This window comes from Ambystoma mexicanum, chromosome 5q (assembly GCF_040938575.1).
Source record: "Ambystoma mexicanum isolate Mex_15411 chromosome 5q, UKY_AmexF1_1, whole genome shotgun sequence".
In the NCBI taxonomy this organism is placed as follows: Eukaryota; Metazoa; Chordata; class Amphibia; order Caudata; family Ambystomatidae; genus Ambystoma; species Ambystoma mexicanum.
Window position 1 is genome coordinate 1130021024 of NC_090933.1, and position 22871 is coordinate 1130043894.

The window sequence follows — 22871 nt, forward strand, 5'->3', positions numbered from 1 at the left end:
TACCGTCCCATTACAACAGTCCCCTTCCTGCTCAAAATTCTGGATAAGATCGCCTACAATCAAATCCAAAGTTTCCTGGAACAACACAAACTCTTAGGAGAGCGCCAATCAGGATTCCGCCCACAACATGGTACTGAGACTGCCCTTATCGACCTAAAGGCACAAATAGATGAAATATGAGACAAATGCAAAATGGCTCTCCTCTTGCTGCTGGACCTCTCGGCGGCATTCGACCTTGTAGACCATGGGGTACTTTGCAGCCATTTAGACTCAGCCGCACATTTCTCCAAGGAGGCCATATCTTGGATTGAATCCTTCCTTAGTGACAGGACCATGAGGGTGTTCTCCCCTTCAGCAGCGGCGGACCCAATCCCCATCCGATGTGGAGTCCCTCAGGGCTCATGCGTCTCCCCGACTCTCTACAACATATTCACTAAGCCCCTTTTTGATGATCTGGACCATCTTGGTATCACCTACACCAACTATGCAGATGATACCCAGATTCTCCTCCCACTTTCCGGGGACTACAACAAGGATTTGGCCTTGGTGAATAGGGTGTACATCATCGTCCAGGCATGGATGGCAACCCACGGACTATGCCTGAACGATGACAAAACAGAGTTGCTCATCCTAGGGACACATTCTAATATGAAGAAACTCAGTCAGGACTATACTTCATTTGAAATTGACGGGAACATTATCAAGGTTTCCAAAGATGTGAAGACACTTGGCTTCTATCTGGATGCCACCCTCTCTTTTGACAAGCAGGTGAAGTCATTGGCATCTGCCACCGCCTACACATGCAAGCTCATTAGAGCAGGCAAGCATTTTCTCTCCGATAACAACTGCCTTATCTTAGCGAGAGCATTAATCCTTTCGAGGCTTGATTATTGTAATGCCCTCTACATCGGAGCAAACAAATCCATCACCCACCGACTCCAAATTCTTCAAAACAATGCCTTACGAGCCGCCCTTGGTGTACCCAAAAGATCACATATCTCAAACATCAGGCGCCAAAACAATTGGTTGTCCTCCCAAAACAAAATCCACCTTAAAGTAGCATCCCTGGTTCATAAAGCCCTGAACAATGCAGCACCAAGCTATCTCTGCAATAAACTCACTAAAAGAAATCATTTACGCCCTGCCAGAACTGCTAATGCCAACAGCCTCAACATTCCCAGATTCAGGTTATCTAAGGCGGGGGGCAGTAGCTTCTCGGTGCAAGCAGCTCAATTATGGAACTCATTGCCTAATCCTCTACGCGAGGCACAGCCCTTCCCTAAATTCAGAATTAACTACATCAATCTGCTAAGGACTACCAATGAATAGCCTATCGGCGCCCACTTATCCCCCACCCCACCCTAGAATATACACTTCATTATGATCCTATGGTCCCACTCACTTTGCCCACCTGACCAATGAGCTTTCGCCCATACAGTACCTGTACATAGACTGTCTTGATCATATTTTGTATTTATTCTGCATGTAAATCGCAACTGCTGCCTTCCTGTGATATTTTGCAGTCTATATTTTGTATTTTGTATTTGTACAGTGTATATATCCCATGACCCCACCCTGCAACTTAAGCTTCGCATTTTCTGTACTGCTGCGCCCGGCTACCTGCGGGTCTGGTGCGCATTATAAGTGAATAAAACAAACAAACAAACAAACAAACAATAGATTTGATGGTGTTTTCTAAAGTGTACTCACGCACCAGCTCTTTCAAACTGTCAAAATTGATCTTCAAGCTGTTGCTGACGTTCAAAGTGATGCCTTTTACTTTCATACAGACCGCCCCTGAGGATGTGCGATAGGAATATGTTTTGGGCCCTGCAGAAACAAATTCTATAATGTGCTCACCAGGAGCTAATTCACTTGTTAGATTACCCAGATAATCACCCAGTGGGGGATTCTCCTGGCCGGGGGCGCTAACAAAAATAACCGAATCGGTGTCGTGGTACAGACACCTCTCCTGGAGAGCATCCATGACTGTATAAAGTTCCAGACGGGCATGAGCGGTTGTGAAACAGGCGATGAATATGTTTATATTGTTGGAACACGTAGGGTACTCCTTAGCGTATTTCCAACAGAGGCATGCTGTTTCCTCATCTATAAACTGCAGGCTTGAAATGTCATAACCTGCGTCAAAAAGATAGGCTGTCAACTTATCAGGGTCGGTTATAATAGATGTGTTTGGTAAATTTGTTCTCTGAGCAAATTTACCCCATAAGGAATTTAAGCACAGCTTGGCTAGCTGCCGTCTGGAAGGGTTATTCTCGATGAATTCTGGTCTTAAACGGATACCCTGATGTGTGTAATAGTCATCTATGTACTTCTGGCGGGCTGCGGGGTCATCGCAGCCCTCGGGGTATCCTGAAGCTTCTTGTTTGCTCCGCAGGAACATACGAATGTACTCGCAAAAGAGTTCTACGTAATGTTCTCAAAGTGCCATATTTCATGAATCTTCCCCAGACGGTACCCTTTCTGCAAGGCTACTTCTAACTCGACGGTACACCAGGTACCCGTGATCGAACGCTCCTCATCGCTATGTGTGCATTTTTCAGTCTGTTTTGACTCTGCACAAGCCATGCACAATGGGAACATGAGCTTACCAGAAATCCTCTGAGGGAGGACCGGAAAATAAAGATTCTTAGGGGGGTACACCTGGCATTTGATCAGTCCAAAATACTGCTTAATATCCCCAAAATTTTCATAGATGATCCGTGGGTGTCCTAAAGGATAGGGTTTTGAATGATTGATAAAGGGGTAGAGGCTGGTGAAGTCTAAGTAGTGTATCTTCTCACCAGGGGCTTCGTGGTAGAGCTTGATGGCATTAGTCCTACCTCCAAAAAGAGCGTCACGCGGTTCTAGGGGTTCTGGTAAATTCTTATGCTTGAGAAAAATCTTTAAATCAGAATCTTTTTTCAACATTTCGGTCCACTCATCCTCCCAAAGCGTAATAACGCGCAGACCCCTGGTCTCAAGAAAATTCTTTTTTAAAAGAGTTCTCCTGTAAAGATGATCATACGTACACGCCGTCAGGGTGTTATAGTCATCTTTCTTATAACATTGTGGACACCCGTGATAAAAACACCCATTAAACTCATAGGCCATCTGCACACCGTTTAAAGACGCATAGCCGTCTAGAAAATAGGGTCCGATCTTTTTCTCTCCTCCGCGCAGGGCATGTTGTATAGGTGTCTTGATCTGTTCAGACATATACATTAGCCACTGGATGGAGGGTGTGGAAAAATCGTTTCTGGCGTCCATGATACATGTCTGGGGGTATGAGGGCTATTGTTTCAGACTTTAGAAACAGTTGCTTGTATATATGCATACACATGCTAGCCAGGGTGATGAATGTAAAGGGATCTACATATGTAACAAAATGTATCTTCATCTCGGGGTTTTCAGGATCATCCATAGTGTGGACCTGTCGGGTCATGTCTATGATGCCGTCTCGAAAACTGTTGCAGGCTGTTCTCAAAATATTGACGTCTTCACGACAATAGGCTTTTAGTTCTCTCTTAAAATCAAAAACCTGTGTTCGGGCCTCCGTATACCATTTAAGAAACGCCTCCTTGTCATCAGGCATCATGTATTCCGACCCATAACACTCCATAGGGGGGATGGATCCCACATAGCTGTGATTCTGTACTGTATTAAAGAAATGGGGGAAATACCCTTTGGACCCAGGGAAGCCAAAAGCCTTAGGCAGTTTGCTTAATTTCATGGGTAGAAAATTCAAACTGTCGATAAAGCGGATTTTAAGGTCTGGCACAGCGAGGAGTTTCAACTTTGCACCCTGAGTTATCAGCTTGACGTCGACTCTCTCTTTAATCAGTTGTTGTATTATGAAGAAGCCATCGTAGCCCTGACTGTTGTGTGCCAAAAAGCTATACCCGTGGAATTTTTTTGTCAGAAATGTTGTAATGAAGCGGCTGACGCAGTCAATTCCAGCGAATGACCAACGGTCGTCACGAGTCAGATGCCTGGCATAGATATAGTTGGGTATGTGTATGCCGGTCTCCTGCATGCACTCCATATCAAAGATTATGTAATTCTCGGTTTTGGCTATTTCTTTCGGGTGTGTCCTATAACACTGGTGTTCATCCACAGAGACCACTTCTACATCACAGCGGGGACATATCCGACCCTTGCATTCATGATTGGCCTTTATAAAACGGCCACAGGAACTGCAGTCTGTTTTTAGATGACATACGACTGTACCTTGAGCCGCCTTTTCAACGTGTTGTTGAAGACAGTCTTTGGATCGGGCAAATGTTTTACACCGGGGACATTTAAAGCCTGATTCACTGGTCACCACGCAACCGTCTCTCTGACACATGTTACAGTGTAAGTGGCACCTGTGAGCGGTTTTATTGCTGTATATGTGACAACAATGCGGGCATAAATTGCGAGCCCCTAGGAAACTCTGAAGGTTTAAGATTCCATAATAGTGCTGCTCGTGGTGTAAAATATATATAGTGTTCTTATTCACATTGTCACCTGCCGGGAAGTATTTCCAAACCCTGTCCTCATTATACAGGATTTTGATAGCCACACCAAAGTGATCCTCAAATAAACGCAGATCATTAAAACCAACCATAACATCAGGTGGTATACCCAATACGCTGTGAACCTCCATAGCTCTTGCCTGAATGTATCCATCTGTAACGGTTCTAGGCTCTAGCAGGCCTATAATGCTTGCAGCCATACATATGTTCAGGTCCCCGTAATTAAAATCCAAGAGCCAGCGTTTCTTCTTGGAAACCACCATACTGTAACGGGTTTTCTTCAGGGGTCTGTACACACCACCCTCTCTAGCCCTGACAACCACCGACACGAGCCTCAAGGGCTCGGTTACGACCAGTTCCGCCTTACTTTGTAGCAGTTTTCCAATGTTTTCTAGAAACTGCAAAACATCAAAGGTCTGCCGAAACGATCGCCTGGTGAAAAGAGGCCTGTTTAAAACAGTGCTGTCTAGGCGTATCTGGACAAAATCGTTAGGCCCAACCGTTTCAAGAATCTGAGAGATGAGCCTTTCAGTAGTTTCTGTGATCACTAAGAGCCCTTGACCGGTGGATCTTAACCTATCCAGATTTATAAAGCGGAACACCTCATAGTGTTCAACGCTTCGAAACTTTGGTAGATCTCGCTGGTATGTGCCCATACTCTGCAAGAAAACCGTGTCAGTTTCATCCGGAGGGGGTGTGTTTTGGGGTTGAGCCTCTAAATCTTTAAGGGCTCGCTGCATGATTATCATTTTAGCTTTTCTCAGGCGTTTGAGAAACATTTTTCGCTGCCTGAGGGTTTGAAGCCATTTTAAACGGCGTGCCAGTAAATCTTTTAAAGAGATACCTCGTTTTTTAACAAGGTTTGAGAGGGTGTTTGTGTTTTCCAACACTGGCTGCAGTGTTTCGGGCGCAGCATTTAAGCAGGACTCGGATGTACCCATCCCAGGGTCCACCCCTGTGCTTAAAGGCTCTGGGGGTTCTGCAAAACCAGGCCAGGTCGGTATATGCTTTTGTAACACCCATTTCTTTTCAAGTTTGTTTTTACGAGTTGGTGGTGTGTTCTTTTTCATCCTTTTTTTAGCTATGGTGTTCACCCTGTTTTTAGAATCCCTAGCGAAAAGGGCTTGTTTGGCCTTAGACACGCGCTTACGCATGTCTACTAGATGTTTTTTACCAAACAGATGTCTCAAGCGCCAGGCCTGGCGTCATAATCTAGAGCTGTTATGCGGGCCTGATAAGTGTTTTTCCTTTCGCAGTTTTTTTAAACCGGGGGCCCAAAATAACTCTTTTACAACGTGTCCCTTTTTAGAAGCCCGGATATTTACAAAACTGTTGGCTGTGTTGAGATTCACCGGCGCTGGGTTATTTAAGGGTTGTATATTCAAATCTGTACAATAAATGATGGGTATGCGTCTTTGTTGGTTTATACCGTTGGGCCCCCTGTAGGACAGATCAAGGGGTTTCGGGGAATATCCTGTTTCACGGATGACCGATGCATATCCGCAGCTTTGAGACCCTATTTTTATGGGGGAATCTGAAATTATTATAATAGGCGTCGCCTCTAGGACGACCCTGGTGTTAGGTTGAACACCCCCACCTTCTAGAGCTTCAGAAGTCCTAATAGATCTCTTGGTGTTAGGGACCGTAGGTGTGTATGCCTGGGGTGGTGTTATATCTCTACAGCCCGGGGGCCACAAGAGCTGATGACCAGAGCCTATGCGGATGGGGATTGCTGGAGAGTACACAGGAGGCGGGGTGATCTCACCCCAAGCCGGAGACCCCTGTGGCGGACTATCAGAGACTATGCGGTTGGGGCTCGTTGGGGAGTACAAATGAGGGGGTGGGCTCTTACCACAGCTGGGGGTCCACGGACGTGGGCTAACCGTCCCTCTGTCTAAAAGGTTTTCGGAGCCCACTACCGGGAGCCCCGGACCCGGTATAAGCGCACCCCCTGTCTGTGTCTCCTGGGGAGATACAGTATTAACAGGTGCTACGGGTATGAGTGATTCAATAGGCAGTGGTATATGATTGTTGGGAACAATAATACGTTGGGGGTTAATGGGTACTACAACATTTGCAACCCCTTGAGACACCCGCCCCCTTTTAAGCGATAAGCCCCTGTTTTTATTTAAAATGAACTTGTTTGCAGACCCTTGAGACACCCGCCCCCTTTTAAGCGCTAAGCCATGCTTTTCATTTAAAAGGAGCTTTACTGCCCCATCTAACACATCATTACAAACAGCGGCTTTATACAACAGCGGTGTAGGCGGCTGACCTGCAACTGGAGGGGTTCGAGCTGTCGGGGTCACAGTGGACGGCTGCGCTATAACTTCTTTCTCAACAGCAGCAGCACACGCCCCTAAAATAAAAGAAAAAAAAAACAGTTTTAGTTTTATATTAAAGACCAAGTAATACATTACGGCACATTGTTCAGGTCAAACTCAAGGTATACGAACCCCTTTAAAATATTAAAAGAAACTGGTTGATAAAAATTAGGCCTGTGCAGCACTCTGTAAAACCCCATAACGGACCGCTCATGTTCTTCTAAAGACACGCTGAAATATTAACGACACCTGCTATGGAAAAAAAAAGAGTAGCTCTCAGTGATCCTTTAAGCATACTTACATTCTGTACCCCAGCCAGGGTGCTTCCTTTTTAATGACGGGTTCACCGCAGGTGTTGGGTATCTGGCATGGGTCCTGGGGGTGGCATCAGAGGCTGATGGTCCAGCGGTCTGGGGATCTGAGGAGGGGCGTGATGCCGTTGGTCCCACACTGGGTGTATCTGCAATAAAAACCAAAGAAAACAGTTACCACCAGGTTCTACATCAAATCGTCACATGGCAAACCTATGCTTCAAATACATCATCATCATGTTTTACACTAAAGACTCAATTTGTGGAAAGCATCAGGACTCCTATAAAAAAAAAGCATACATGCTTTACAGGGTTCACCTATAATAATTACCTGCTACAAGAGCCGATGCCTCTCGCACATCTGCAGAAGCGGCGCCCGCATGGATCACCGCTAGAAAATAAGGAAACGACGTATGTTATTGTAAATACCCATTATTAAATAACTATAATCATCTTATGCTTGTGCCATAAAACTACATTATGTATATTAATAACAGTTACTAATAACATCTGTATTAAAAGTACACACCGGCGGTATCGATACTAGGAATTCCGTATTCTGCCAAGAGGTCGATAAGTGCTTCGGAATTTATACATGCGTCTTCCAAGGAGGCATCCCATGCAGCATAGCCATCTGCTGGAAGCAATAAATAAAATAAATAAGCCTCGGGTCTCCCATACTGCAAATGCCCAATCCTTGGGGGTAACAGACACCCACACGTACAAGAAGCACAACAACCCCTGCTTGGGGCCCTTATTAACTGTGGACCCTTGGGGATCAACTCGATGGGGACCTGGACAGGGAGGCTAATAGTTCTGCCCTGCCTTGATGCATAACATTCTTTAAAATGTACAATATACCCCATTGTGCTGTTTCCTTGAGCTAGCTTTATCAAACAGTAACATCAAACATAGTGCAAATGCCTTCCGGCGTTATTTCAAAACAGCCTTCTAAAAGTTAATGGCTTAAATGGAGCCGTAAATATGCGACTGTTGTAAAATAAAATGCCTAAACCAGGTGTGCCATCAGCCCTTTCATTTATAAAGAACAGAGGTGTATACTTCATGAATGCCTGTAACCCGCGGGTGCTTTAAAGCTTCTGTAAACTTTTATTTATTTATTTATTTATTTTTGTCTTAAAATAACAGGCATGTCTTTTAAAAATGAATGCGGTATTCCTCACGTGTGTTTTATAGAGACTGTAAACCAGGGCTCAAATCATGGTAAATGAGAAACATTGACTGGCCACTTTGAATTTGAGTTAAAGTCGAACTCGTGGATCGAACATCAGGCGGCTTGCCGCCAGACACTTCACCAGTGCACTATAGAGCCTGATGAAAAAGAACAAGCAACTAAAAGTTAAAATGTCCCATTTTGGTACTGCAAGATCCAGGGAAAACATTCGTATTCGGCCTTGGATTTTAAAGCATCCCCACATATTAACCTTTTCAGAAACACTGTCGGAAGAAAATATCCGCGCTTGGCTGTGTGTGTGTGTGTGTGTGTGTTGATTTTATGAAAGGCAAATGCCATTTGTGCTTTGCAATTTGGCTGGTTATGCAAAGCCAGTTTAATGAAATGTGCATAATTCAACTAAATATGCTCATTTCTGTAGGCGTCCCATCCCATGCTGTTTGTTTACGAGCACCCCCCACTTTATTTATTTATTTTTTTTGTTGTAAAGTTGGGGCTCTGCAGCTGCTGTTTGCGGCTGCAGCGCCCTTCATTTGCTGGAATGATTTTTTTTTTAAAATGTCCGGGGAGCTGCGAATTTCCGCAGCTCCCCAGCCACTGGAGCACATGTGGCACACAGGCCCCCCTCCCCCAACCCATGGATCAGGGAGGGGGCCCATTTTTAAATTAGCCCTGGAGGGGTGAACAGGGATGGCTCGGCCCAGTTCACCCCTCCAGGACGAACACAGTGAACAGCCTCAGCTCTGCATGATGCCAGAGTCCCAGGCAAGCTTGTTTCAATAGATAAGGATTATCTTATCTATTGAAATGCGCTTGCCTGCGGCTCTGGCTTCCTGTTGCTGGGCCTTTGTTCGCCAGCCCCCAGCAGCAGGAAGCCCGAGGCAAACCGTGTGCCTCTTGATACAGAAGCACATTTTTCGTTTTAAAAATAAATACATGCGTGGATTCGCATTGAGATGTCTGGGCAGGGGTGGACTGGGAACCAAAAGAGGCCCTGGAAATAATTTTCAAGGTGACCCCATATTACACATTTGCAGCAATCCCAAACCATTTCCTAAGAGAAAATGTGAAAATAAAATACAAAAGAGGCCCATGGTGCAGAGGCCCACCAGAAATTCTCCAGAGTTTCCTGTAGGCCAATCCACCCCTGGGTCTGGGGCTTACAGCAGCCATCCGCACCATGTAGATGCTAATGCAGCCACTCAGGGCGGATGACCGCTGCATACAGCGCTCATCTTAATATAAATAACTTACAACAGTGCAGGCTGCAACTGTGGTGCCTGGGCCACAGTGCTTTAAACGGGCTGGGACCTCATAAGGATGCCTAGCTCCTGAAAGGGGGATTTCAAGGCGCTACATTTAAGGTGCATTTGGTGTAGCGCCTAGACACCCGCTTTCAAGAGCTATGCCTGCTTTTTATGAAAAACAGGCATAGCTCTTGAAAGCTGGTGTCTAGGCTCTACACCTAAGGAGCATTTGGAGGGGTGGGGGGTTTAAGTGTTATGTCACAAATAAACCCATATTATAATTCATTCAGCACAGACTAAAATGCTCTTAAATTGTAAGAAATAAATATTTAGAATGTGCGAGATTGTGCATTCCTGCCAATGCCACCTTACTACAGCAACAAGATAAAACAGGGAACACTGCCGATTCCAATGGGCGCATAATCATGGCAAAGGGGAACCAGAGCCCCAAATACAGACAAAGACACCCGCAAAACCGGGGCCCCCCTCCACGGGGACCCTTGACAATGCATACACAGCACAAAGGATCCTACTACAACAACAAGATAAAACAGGTAACACTACAGTTTCCAATGGGTGCATAATCTTGACAACGGGGACCAGAGCCCCAAATACAGGCAAAGACACCCCCAAAACCGGTGCACCTAATCACACCCATACATGGTCTCCCATGGCAATGCATACACAACACAAAGGGCCACATTATTATTTAAAAAATAAAAAAGACATGTCATGCTGTTAATTGCTTTTAAAAAGCTAATCCTGTGCAACTACACATATTTCTTTAAAGCACCACACGCTGACCATTGTTTTAAACATAGCGGCCCCCAGCATTTACCCCAGAGTCTAACAAAGAAACATATTTTGTACCTATGCACATGTATATATTTTTAAACACAGTGGAATGTCAATAATTGAATATAAAAGATAGTACCTGGGGGAGGACTAAAATCTAGCACAGCCCCTAGTGAAAGGTCTGGGAAGAGGTCCTGTAGATAAATTAGGAAAAGTTAGCATTTTACATAAAACTCATGGAGGCTGCAGCATGTCAGAGTTTATAGACCCCTTACCTGATCGTTTGTCTGATCCTGCTCCTGCATGGTAGCTGTAACGCACGATGACTTCATACACACACACACTGGGTCTGCAGCTGGTTAATTCTTAACAGGCGTCGCACAAGGGCTGACAACAGTTAAACCACCCCTCTTTATAATGGTATCTCAAAAGTGGCGGGCTTTGCAGATATCTGTGAAATTAACTCCAGATGGTCCCCAGCTTCTGCCACTCAAGATAAGGCCCTAGGACTTTGAGCCCGGATTTAAGGGTCTTGGGGGAAGGGGAGGGCTGGGGGATGCATGGTCAGCCGGATACCATCATCCCGGAAATTTCAAGGGCTCCTCCACTGCCTGGGGCTGCATGGGTGTGGCAACATCCCCCGGAAATTCAAAGTGATCCATCAGGCCACAGCACTGCCACCCCACCCATCCTGCTGAGGGCTGCAAGAACAGACCATGCGGACACCGAGGCCATTTCCGGCCTCCCCTGGAATTTCAGAAATGTACTTCAACAGCATGTCCGCTGGGCCTGTTCCTGTTGAATTACAGCTGTAACACCACGGGCTGGGCCCAACATCTGCTTTTAAGCTCTCTCTCTCTATATATATATATATATATATATATATATATATATATAGAAGGCTGGCAGGGGTGTGGGATGAACATGGCTTGCGCAGACCCTTGTGCATGCCATTTTGCAGCCTGAGTGCCTTAAAAGGACAGAGACCTCCACTGAGGGCCCAGGATCCACACATGGACCCTTGCAGAACCATAGGGTCTTGCTTCACAAGCCTGTTGGACTCAGATCCATCACCCCAACATTTATTATGAATATTAGAATTCATAAAAAAAAAATTGTTTTTTTTTAAAAAATGTTTCCTACCCAGCATAAGCGATTGGCAAATTATATATTAAAATTAATATTTCATAAAAATATGGAGAAAAAAAAAGTTTTCTCCCCAGCATAACCGGCCGAAAAATTATGAAATATTAATTTTTCATAAGTATAAAAAATTATTACTTTTTTTATGCTTATGAAAAATTAATATTCAATAATTTCCCATTTTTTATATAATTACAAATGTATTTTCGATTTTTATTTTTTTTTTATTTTTTATTTTTCTAATTCTTACCTGTCTTATTATAAGTGTAGACACTCTGCCACACTATACTCAAGACCCGCTTTAACACCGCCACCCCTAGTCAACATGCCCCTAGCTTCAATCTTATGTTTACCTTACCGCACCTGCTGGTTGCGTTGATGCTGTTTAATCAAAGTTTCAACCCGGTCCTCAAGATGGGCTTAGACCTACAGCCAAAACACTGCTGTATATATATATACACCCTACACGCCACGCCCCACCCTTCAAAACCCTGCTCCACACTTCCAGTTCTTTGGGGGGCATCCGGAGGAAGTCCCCTTGGGGCCCCAACCCTTGGGGGGACCTTCCCGATAGCCCCCATGATGTCACATCCGGTGGAACACCCCCGCTAAGGACCCAGGGCCTCTTAAACACACCTACATCACTTCCGGGACAGGATTTTGCCCAGGCAGAACTTCCGGGGGAAGCCCCAGGGGGCCACGCCTAGGATATGACGTCATAGGGACCGGATATCCCGCCCTAAAGGGGCGTGGAAAGCTGTCAAGGCTTGTTTGATGAGGAAAGGTATCAGGCTTTACTACTGCCCCTCGTTAGTTCTTTCGTTCCAGTGGCGACTCTGCCTTTCCAGTCCCAGAGACCTGCTTTTTATCAGTTTTTTCCCCCATTCATACAGCCTGGCTGTCAATCACACAATCACACAGCAGGGTGGCTGTCCTGGCAAGGACAGTCCCCTTAGCCAATCAAACAGGAGTGCGACTTGGGTTACCAAGGGAATCCATGGCAGGGGTCCGAAGACCCCTCCTCACATCCTGCCTACCCAGACTTGCAGGCGCCTTAAGGAGGGCTTCTGTGCAGAAGCCCGCAAAAAGACGGCGAACAAAGGAATCCACCCCGGTTTGGCACGCAGAGAAGAACACAAGAAAGACTTTAACAAAAATAAATGGCGAATAAACCCAGCCGGAGCCAAAATAAAATCTATTTGGTCTAGCGGGTTTATGTTTGAGGCTAATATAATAGCCTAAAACAATACCATGGTTGTATAAGATAACCGTGGTAGAAAAGTTAGGGTAGTTACCACTGCCACCAGCCAAGTCTTGATGTAAAGGCAATGAAACAGTGCTCCAAGAGACGAAGACAAAAAGGGATAGGAATTAACCCTTTCCAATACTCCATGTAAGATGGGGTGTACTGGGTCTGTAGTTTAAAGAGACTACATAAAGTTAATGGCAACTTTACATGTTTCTGGGAGACTGTAGTCAGCCCCAGAAAAATGGAGTCAGGGGGAAGTCCAAAAGACAACCCTGTGTCACCGCACTGAAGGTGCTGTGTAACACACACTAACATGATGCTCATGGAGTAGGTAAGGCTCCAGAGCCCAAAATCACACAAATGGTAGAAACACACACAGAAAAACACATGTAAGAGTGGGAAAAAGGCTCACACTCTTACCAGGTGAAAAAAAAATCCTAAAAATCCAGCAAAGCTGCTGAGGGACTTATTAGGTAAGGGAAATTAGCCATTTATGAGAATTCTCCCTAACGGGTGGGCAGGCTTTAGGGTCCTCATCATAGCTCCCACTAGAGAAGCTCCAATTGGATGCAATCAGTTTCCTGTTACTTCTTCTTTGTGCCCATCTCTGTGATTGGGGACCTAGATATGTGTCCTTGGCGTTGTTGTCTGCATAATATGCATCTGTTACATATGGATAAATCCTTTTGTGCGAGAAGCCGGAGATGTCTTTTTTTCAATTTGATGATTTTTTTCTTCACCCGAAAGTCTCTAAACTCTTCCATGGTCGCATCTAGCTCTTCCAATTTTGCTTGGAAGTCGATCAAAAACGTGTATGCCAACGTTGGCAGTGAATGGCGTGTGGCTGCCTGGCACATTATCTTCAGTTTGTGTTGCACGTTTAGTGCAAGGCTATTTATTTTGTTTGGAGGTTTGGTCCGCAATACACTGCCTGGATTGTACAGTATTTAAAATGTCAAATGCACCAGTGTATAGTACCACGCTAGCAAGGCGCTGGTGCAGGTTTCCGACACATTCTAAGTTTGGTGAACCATCATCGCTGCTCTGTTGTGTGATGCCTGGATGCTGCAAACTGAGGCCCTTTTTCGTCATTGCTGGAAGGGTTTCGCGCGCTAGTTTCCATAAAAATCGGCCGCGCACAAACGTTAAAAGCAGCCTTCAGACGATCTTGAATTAATGGAGACGATTTCAGTTTTTTAAAGGCATGGAATGTTTTCATTACTTAATGAGAACGCTAGTACATGGGTACATGGCACGGAGCGAGAACAGAGGCATTTGGTTCAATGCTCTGGAAAGGGCCACTTGGGAACTTTTTTCATTGCCTGTTTCATTACGATGACAAGCAGACTCTTGCATAATAACCTACACCCTCTCAGGACCCATTTCCTTTAATTACATGCTTTCATCACGACCAGCACTAGTCTGAGCTACTGTTTTTCTTTTGTACTTGTTTTGTTAACAGAATATGATAGTTTACAGAAGCTGCCATCATAACTCGAAATGATCCACCGTACTTTAAATGGCAAACTGGAATACTGCTATAAATACTGACCACCACAGCCATCCGATACTGCCACCTAGAATGCTTGATTGGACCATAATGCGAGTTACCTTTCATTTATACTCTTTCTCTCATGTTTGGGTTTTTCCCTCCTTTCTCATCTGGTTTCTGCACCTGTCTTTCTCTCTTACCCGCGCCCTCACCCCTCACTTTCTCTCACTCGATCTCGCTCTATTACAATGCAGTTTTCACTTCAATGTTTCCGCACTCATAAACTCTGTGTTCAGGGGTGAAGAGGTGTGGCGTACCACAGAGCCCAGAGAATGAAACGTAAAAGAAAGAATGTTGCTTGTGTCACCATCGATTAGTTGACTTTAATAAAAAAGATATTTGGGGAAAAGGGAAATGGCACATTTTGAATAAAATGCATTACTTCAAACCACTTGGCATAATTTCATGAACAGTTGAGCTCTTGTTACGAGCTAGATTATAGAATGAGGTTGTGTCTGTCTGCTTAATTTTCTATTTTGGTATAGGGATATCGACTGCTGTTCTTTGGCCTGACACCGCTTGCATTCCATACTGGATTAGTTGCTGCTTTCGCCAGGCAATGTGCTAGTGTTCTATATGGGAAATACAACAAATGAATGAATATTGCTATAATTGCTGTAAGATACAGGTGGTGCCCGCTTCCCGAGTAATCATGTGTCTGTGTGTACACGATGAAGTTGTTTTACAATGGAATAGTGACATAATATGTTGTTAATGGGCATTATTATGGGCATGTGTTTTAAAGTATAGCACATATTGGGCATACCATGTCTTTAGATTCACTAGTCTCTTTCTGACTTCCTGGCCAATCTGGATCATGGAGCCTTTGCAGCAGACAAGGTTACAGGGGATTCAGTTGGAGTCTGGCCAGCAGGCAATTGGCTCTACTTTTCTGCCTTTAATAAACTCGACATCTAGTTGTGCATAACTTTGATATACTTATTTTGCACTGGTGAGGATTTGCCCCTGGACATGGGTGGAAAGGAGCACCAAAGCCCACCTCCTGATTGCTGTACTTCATTAACCCAACCACAGTCCATCAACCACACTCCACCAAGTGAGTCATCGTGGCCTGACTTCCGCAGATCTTTAAAGTCAATTGTGCCTGTCAGTGTTTTCAACACCAGCCGGTGCCAAAACGGGCATACACAGGTACCAGAAGATTTTCCTTTGCTTCCTCACGCCTTAGCTCAGTTACCACAGCAGGTCTGCATAGCCGGTCAGGCTTGTGAACTAGGCCCATCCATCTGCTTAGAATACAAGCAGCTGGGGAGGCATTGTTGTTCGGCAACCATAATGGCAGCTTTGCGCTAGAGCTCCTGAACCCGGTGCCATCGGCGGGTGAATACAGACTTCTGAGCAATGGTATGTGCTTAATGCCTTTTGGGAGGCGGTGCCTGTGTGCTGGCACGGGATTGATTGGGGCGGCGGCCCAAACTGTTGACCTTGGGGACCCAGCGCGGTCGAGCGTGGCTGCTACACTGTGAGGAGCGAGAGGCCCTTTGCGGATGCGCAGTCAGGCACGCATCATCCGCTTTTCCTGCCTGTACTGGCCACTGGATCAGGGCATTGCGGGACCATGTTCGCTGCCGTGTCCGCGGAGAACTTGGATTGGTGGCAGAAGGAAAGCCTGTGCCCCCAAGGTACCCACAGTTACTCCTGACGCGAGCAAGGCTGGGTCATGCTGCACCTTGCATCGCGGAGGGCCTGACAGGACGCGCACTCACTGTGCAATCCGACCTGGGTTGCAGGTAAGCTGAGCCCGCCAAGATTCCCACCAATGTTGAGCTCCTGCATTGCATGGCGGCCAGCTACGACGATCGTAATCCTGATTGTGAACACTACCCTGCTTGAATGTCGGCGCACGCTGTAGGCTCCAGCCCCATGTGAATAAACCCTGTGGCCCACAGAGACCCTTGGTATTCTCCCCAAGAACATCTGAGTGGGGGTCCTGCGCTTATGCTATACCTGTGACCCGTTAAGGTGAGTGCGCTTGCCTGTGCATATCAAATATCACACTGCTTGTCCCCACAAACTTTGCATGCTACCTTTAGTGCACATTTTATGGAGCTGATGACACCTGCACCACAAGTGTGCGTGCCTCTGCTGCTCCATTGACACATGTTACCTACCATTACATCCAAGGCTGACAACTCTTTTTTTGGGGACCTAGCGCCACCCCGTGCTGGCGACCCACTGATAACTCAGTGGAGAAGGGGCCATAGAATGAATCCTGGCTACTATTGGACGCAATACATGCTGTCTATATGGGCTATATGTGACTCTGTGGTTGTCCGGGTGGTGGGGGTGGCGGTCCTGGCTGTGGCTGGCTGTGGCTGGCCTGGCTTTGATGCGATGCATAGAGCTACTGTGCTGTTGCTGGACTGTGCACTTGGGGCCATCCTGTGTATGCGAATAACTTTACCAGCGACTACTACATTGCTGGCGAGGACCTTCGCACATTACAAAGTTGACGAAAGGGGGTGCAAAAATGCAGTGCTCTATGAATCTGTACCCCCCAAGTCTAGCCCGAAAGTGCCTGCACCTGCCAAGGAGACCAAGGCCATGTACCCTGAGACCACGACCGTGGAACTTACCGGAACCCAGCACTTGATTACCACCACTGTAGGGAATACTTGGGTTTCCATGTGTTTAAGTCCGTTGATCGGCCGGGTTTGTCCCCATGCATCGGCCTTCCCATGCAATGTTGCATTGATTGTTGGGAATGTTTTTGGTGGGATAGCATCACCCCAGTTTTAAGGGGGATGTGGGAAGGGGATGGGTGGAAGGGAAAGTGGGTTCATAAAATAGCACTTTGCAAATTCTCTGACAACTAGTGAGAGGGGGATCGTTACTGAAGGCAGTTTTAGGACGGAATCGGGACAGTGGTCAGATATGTGCGTGACAATATGATGCTGCTATTACCAAGCTGGGAGAAGTAACATGCCTTAGCTGGAATATGCATGACCTGGGAAACCCGATAAAGCGTTGGAAGCTACTGCTTCATATAGAGAGACGCAATGGCAACATTCTAGATCTGCAGGAGACTCGTACACTACTCCACACAGTCCAGGGGCGTTATGATCCTCATACACAGATCTCTCCCATTCCAACATAAAACTGCAGATATCGACCCCCTGGGCAGAGGTGATCATCCCAAAAAACGGTGACCCGGACCCCTTCTCATGTAGCCAGGGAAAGGCAGCTGCTACCTGATCCTGGGGGGTGGTATTATGCGGGAGGATCACATGGGAGGAACTCTGGTCAGGATCCCTCTGAAGAATTTCCCCTAATGATCCTACAGTCCTGATGGCTTATTGTAAAATTGATAATTCTGATCTTTAAATAACTAAGAACATTATGGACTTCAAGATCAGAGGGGTCCAGAGTCAAAAAAATGAGCGGTTTAGTTTTTGTAATGACCCAGACCTGAGCAGGACTGTTAAACATTTAAAGTCCTTTCAGGTGTGGGACAAAAAAGAAGCAACAGGAGGAAGCAGAAGTGGGAGCCCCTGCTGTGCTGGCAGTGGGACCACCGTGTAAAGAACATGTGGATGTTTGGGGTTCCTGGAAAATGCAGAGGGCACACAGCGGGAAGTGTTGTTGAGGTTAGCTGTCCTGAGGGGAGAGAAGCTCTCCATGTCCTGCATCTAGCCCCGGTGTGTGGTTTTCACTGGAGCGAGTGTGGAGCAGTGCAAGCTCCATTGAAAGACCGTGTGAGCAGTGGAAGGCTGACCGGTACTGTCAAACTCCAGGGAAGTCCAGACTAACGAAGAAGCAGAAGTCAGAAGGAGATGCCACGATATACCGGTGAGTTGGCCTGGTACAGATAACCCCGGGGTGCTCCGAAGTAGGCTGCTGTATAAGAATGCACCTTTCGAATACCAAACATTTAATTTAAAGCAAACCGGGCGTAACTAAGAGCGGTCAAATATGAGAATATTGTAACTTGTATTGCCAAAGCCAAAAGGGGCAATAATTAAGCAAAGTGAATACAACGTACCTAAAGAAAAATATCCAATAAAGGGATATCATAACCTGCATTGCCAAATAAAGCAGAGAGTTGCATCAAGGCAATTTGATTGTAGCAGTCACAGAGCAATATACTCCATTGAGGAAAGTTGTAAACTACATTGCCAACAGCCAGTAGGTTGTGTAGAAAGAAATCAGACTGCAGGAGATGAGCCCCCTTGTAGAAAGGATCAAAGGGAAGAGAACTGTAACCTGCATTACCTATGGCAAACAGATTGATCTGAGAATCATTGTCGTTTTGTGCATTTTACTTGTGGAAGACATTGTAAAACAAGTGTGTTGCAAGTCAAAAGACTTACTCAAGAAGCAGTTGTTGATTCAACTTTCCCCATTGAGGATTAAAGTGTGGGAAGGTTGGAACAAGACTCCCCACAGAGTACTTGTAGTAGTAGGAGTTTTATCCTGGCAGGTGAGTACACCAGGAAAGGGACAAGTAGTTAGTCCTGGCAGGTAAGTGGGCCTGGAAGAAGATGGTTTGAAGTACTGTGAATGTGGTGGAAAAGAAATGACAAGTCCATTACTGTGTTTTGATGAACTGTTGTGTAATCATCCTGACTAAAGTATAACTCTCTGAATGAACCATCCTGTTGTTTACGAAGAAGAAATGCAATATGAAAAAAGTTATTGGCTTTCAGAGAAAATAACATTTGCATTGACTTTTGATGTATGTGACATATGGAGAGAGTGAATCCTTTTGGTTTGCCAAGCGCAAGGTTTTTAAAACTTTCTTAAGAGTGAGAAACTCTTTTGGAATGAGATAATGACTTTTCCAAATGAAGGACATATTGGATGAAAAGAACTATGTATCCTATTTGGAGTGGTACAAGGCTAGTGAAAAGTACTTTCCTGAAACTGAACTCTGGTTTGAAATATCCTGACTTGATCCAGGGGAAGGTAATCCAACCCTGGTCACAAGGATTCCTGTTTCTAATTTGTATAGTTGAATCCATATATTAGTGTGTGAAGTTTAAACAGCCAGATAATTCCTGTATTATTTTGTTGTATGAACTAGTGTGAGGGACAGAGATCTTTGGACATTAGACCACTTCCCTTTAGCTTTGGGCTGTTGGGTAGGGAAATCATTGTTGGATTAGGGAAAGAAAGAAGTTTGTCTCACCTAGTATTGTACATGTGAGAAAACTCTACCTATGTGTCCGTCTCCCATTTCTGATTCCTCACAGCAGATGCTGTATCGTTCCATGGCGGGAAGAGAAATACTTTTACAAAATGTCTATGGTCCCAGTCTGGATGATCCCAGATTTTACCCTGATGTCATAGACAAGCTAGCCCTGTACCCATTGATCTCAATTCTGTAGGGGGGTTATTTCAACACTATTCTCGACCGAAGACTGGATCAATCTACCCACACCCTCAGGCCCCTATCAAAGGCAGCTTGCACTATTAAGGAAGGGAACTGCTACCCTAGGTATGGTGGACGCTGCATGCTTGCGATTGCTCCTAATCCTTCTGTTAGTCAGCCCATGATTCCTTCTCCTGCATCGACATGTGGCTAGTTTCTGATACACTACTTGGAGGGGTTAAAGAGACCTGTATGCTTCCCCAAACCAATTCAGATAATTAACCAATCAGTATCACGTTCGCACTGGCTTCACTCCCCAAACCCAGCAGTATCTGTCACTTCAAACCACAAGCGCTGCAAGATGTTGCTTTTGCGGTTACTATAGATGACCACATGACGTAATACTTTGAAACCAATGTGGGCTCAGTTACCCTGACCAGTACACTGTGGGAAACCTTCAAGGAGTATATATGTGAGATTGCCATGGCTGCCGAGTTCAGTGTACTCCAAACCATCAAGTGAAACACAGCGAACTGTGAGTCAGCTTGGGGAGCTTGAGCGACGACAGGCGGCTGTTTCCTCCCATGGCCAAACTCTCGCAGATAAAGGAGGCCATAGATAGTTCCAGGACACAGGCTGACGGGAGCTTAATTTTCTTGGCAGCCCAATGGCAGCCAGGCGATATGGGAAGGGCAAAAGGCCAGGCAGACTGCTGGCCCCGCATGGCACTTCCGGAAGGTGCCAGTTGGTGCATTTCCCTTATTACAGATGAAGCAGGTGATGTGGTGCACACACAAGCAGCTATAAACTGAGTGTTCACTAGGTTTTACAGACCTCGACTCACACAGATATGTATACCTTAGATAATATTGACAAGTTTCTAGAAAACCTACCGATCTGTCAACTTTCTCAGGAAGCCAGGGCCCTCCTTGATCTCCCTTGCAGAACTCACTTGGGCGATAGATGATTTACCATCATGGAAAAGCACCGAGTGCAGATGGCCTCACAGTCAAATTTTACAAACATTGCAAGACACTATTTGCCCTCTACTTGCTGCAGCTATGGCAGGAAGATTTGTAGGCGCGGGTGCTCCCTGACACCATGCGGGAGGCTGTCATTACAGTGCTCCTGAAGCCGAATAAACCTGCATAACTGTGTGGCTCATATAGACCCCTATTTCTGATCAACACCGATATCAAAATATTTGCAGATATACTAGGCACCAGTCTAATGCCATTTATACCTCACATTATTCATCCCGACCAATCAGGGTTCCTACCTGGGAGGTCCACCACACTGAACTTGAGATGCCTTTTCAATATATTAGCGCAAATTGACCCTGGGGCCCAAGCAGTAGTAGCTGCACTTTGACATCCAAAAAGCATACGATTCCTTTTCATGGCCATTCGTGTACGCAGTGTTAACGCTATGTGGGTTTGATCCAGGGTTTCTCTCGCACCTGCACCTTTATGCACATCTTTGACAGCCAGGGTCAGCACTGACGGAACACTGTCCCCAAAATTCGCAATAGCTATGGGCACTCTCCAAGGCTTCCCCTGTTGCCCCTAATATTCACTATCACCGTTGAACCACTGGCAGATTTGATACGCATGCATCAGGGAATACGTATGACCGGGACACCTGAAATGATCTCCCTCTACCCTGACGATGCGCTTTTATACATCCGGGGCCACCACATCTAGCACCTGTCATGACCTATATCTTAGATTATGGGGAGGTATCAGGGTCTTAAAGTTAACTGCAGCAAGTCTGAACTTTTCCCCCTAACCTAAGTTACCACTTTGCCCCATGACCTGCATGGGGTTTAATGGTCCCTTTCTAGTATCCGCTACCTGGGAATGTGGCTGCCCGGCACTACGCCACGCTATATGACCACAACTATGCAGCGTTATGATGCAGCTGGAGACTAACAGTTGGGCCCTATTACCCATTACTATCACTGGCAGGATAGCGCTCATTAAGGTGTTAGTGCTCTCCAAGCTATCATTCTTAATATCCCATTGTGGCCTGGACAGCCCTTCTTTTAAGACCTGGAAGCAGAAATATGTTTGTGTGTCATTCTGGGGAGGTGCGATTCAAGTGAGCCACATTGTCGTTGCAGACATGTGAGGGGGATTTGCAACTCCTTTTTCTGTATTGGGTGGCAACGCAGGCACAGTTCGCAGCCTTTTGGTTCTTGGGGGTTGAGTAGGTAGTCCCTCCCCCACAGGTTAGACTGGAGAGACACTCTGCTTGCTTCAGGGACCTAAGGCCATTAATCTTCCCTGCCCGTTTTGCCGATAGCTGTGACTTTGACCCGGCTAGCGTAACTGCACTGTCGTGGCGTAAACTATGGAAGGAGATAGATGTATCCACCCCATACCATAGGGATCTTCCTCTTTGGAACTACGTACCCTCTGTAGCCAGTGTAGATGTTGGCTTGCAAAAGGTCTGGACAGAACATGCGCTTCACACGTTGGGGGGGCCTTGTACCCGGAGGGTAACTTTGTCCCCACTAGCGACATTCCTATACCTGTACAATGCAAATCCTTGCTGTAGCTGCCATTTGCGGGTCTGCGTCTGGCATGCAAAAAGCAATGTGATGGTTTCCCGGCAGAGCAATCTAGTAGTGGGATACATCTTAACAGCAAGCGAAAACTGAGGCCTCGCATCCTCTTCATACAGTTTGATCCAGCACTGCTTGATAATGCCTCGGTATAAGGCTTACTCTAAATGGGCAAGGGACTTGCAACTGGACATCACAGATGACCCTTGTGCAGATGTGTGTGCAGACACGTCAAGCGTCATACAACTCAAGATTCCAATGAATACAGTTGAAGGTGCTTCACCGCTACCACTGCACACCAGATAGGCTACGGCTGTTCTCTGCAGAGGGAGCGTGTGCATGTCTCCGGGGTAACAGTGCAAACACCAAATACTTCCACATGATATGGGACTGTCCATTGCTTACACCTTTTTGCAATGATGTGTGCATGTAATGTCGAAAATGACGGCCAAGACTGTAGTGTAGACCCTTCACGAGTGCACTGTCTGTTCCATATTTTTGAGCCCACTCTTGGCTGCGTGAAACAAATTTGTAAACGTGTTTCCTCCTTGCCAAGTGGTGTATTCTGCTGCGGTGGGTGAGTCCACGAGTCCACGAGTCCTCCTAAAGATCATTGGTTGAGGGATGTGGTGTGGGCTAA

The 22871-nt window shown here is 46.0% G+C and overlaps 1 protein-coding gene and 1 long non-coding RNA gene across 3 annotated transcripts in view; one reads left to right on the forward strand and one right to left on the reverse strand.

Annotated features, from left to right (window-relative positions):
* Positions 1–22871, forward strand: part of EFR3A (EFR3 homolog A) — a 1818520-nt gene that overhangs the window by 342895 nt on the left and 1452754 nt on the right. The gene's annotated exons all lie outside the window — the stretch shown is intronic.
* Positions 6769–7544, reverse strand: LOC138498688 (uncharacterized). The gene is made up of 3 exons (XR_011278835.1): positions 7484–7544; positions 7143–7301; positions 6769–6876 (listed from the first exon to the last, which is right to left on the reverse strand). It is a non-coding gene; the product is annotated as an uncharacterized lncRNA (long non-coding RNA).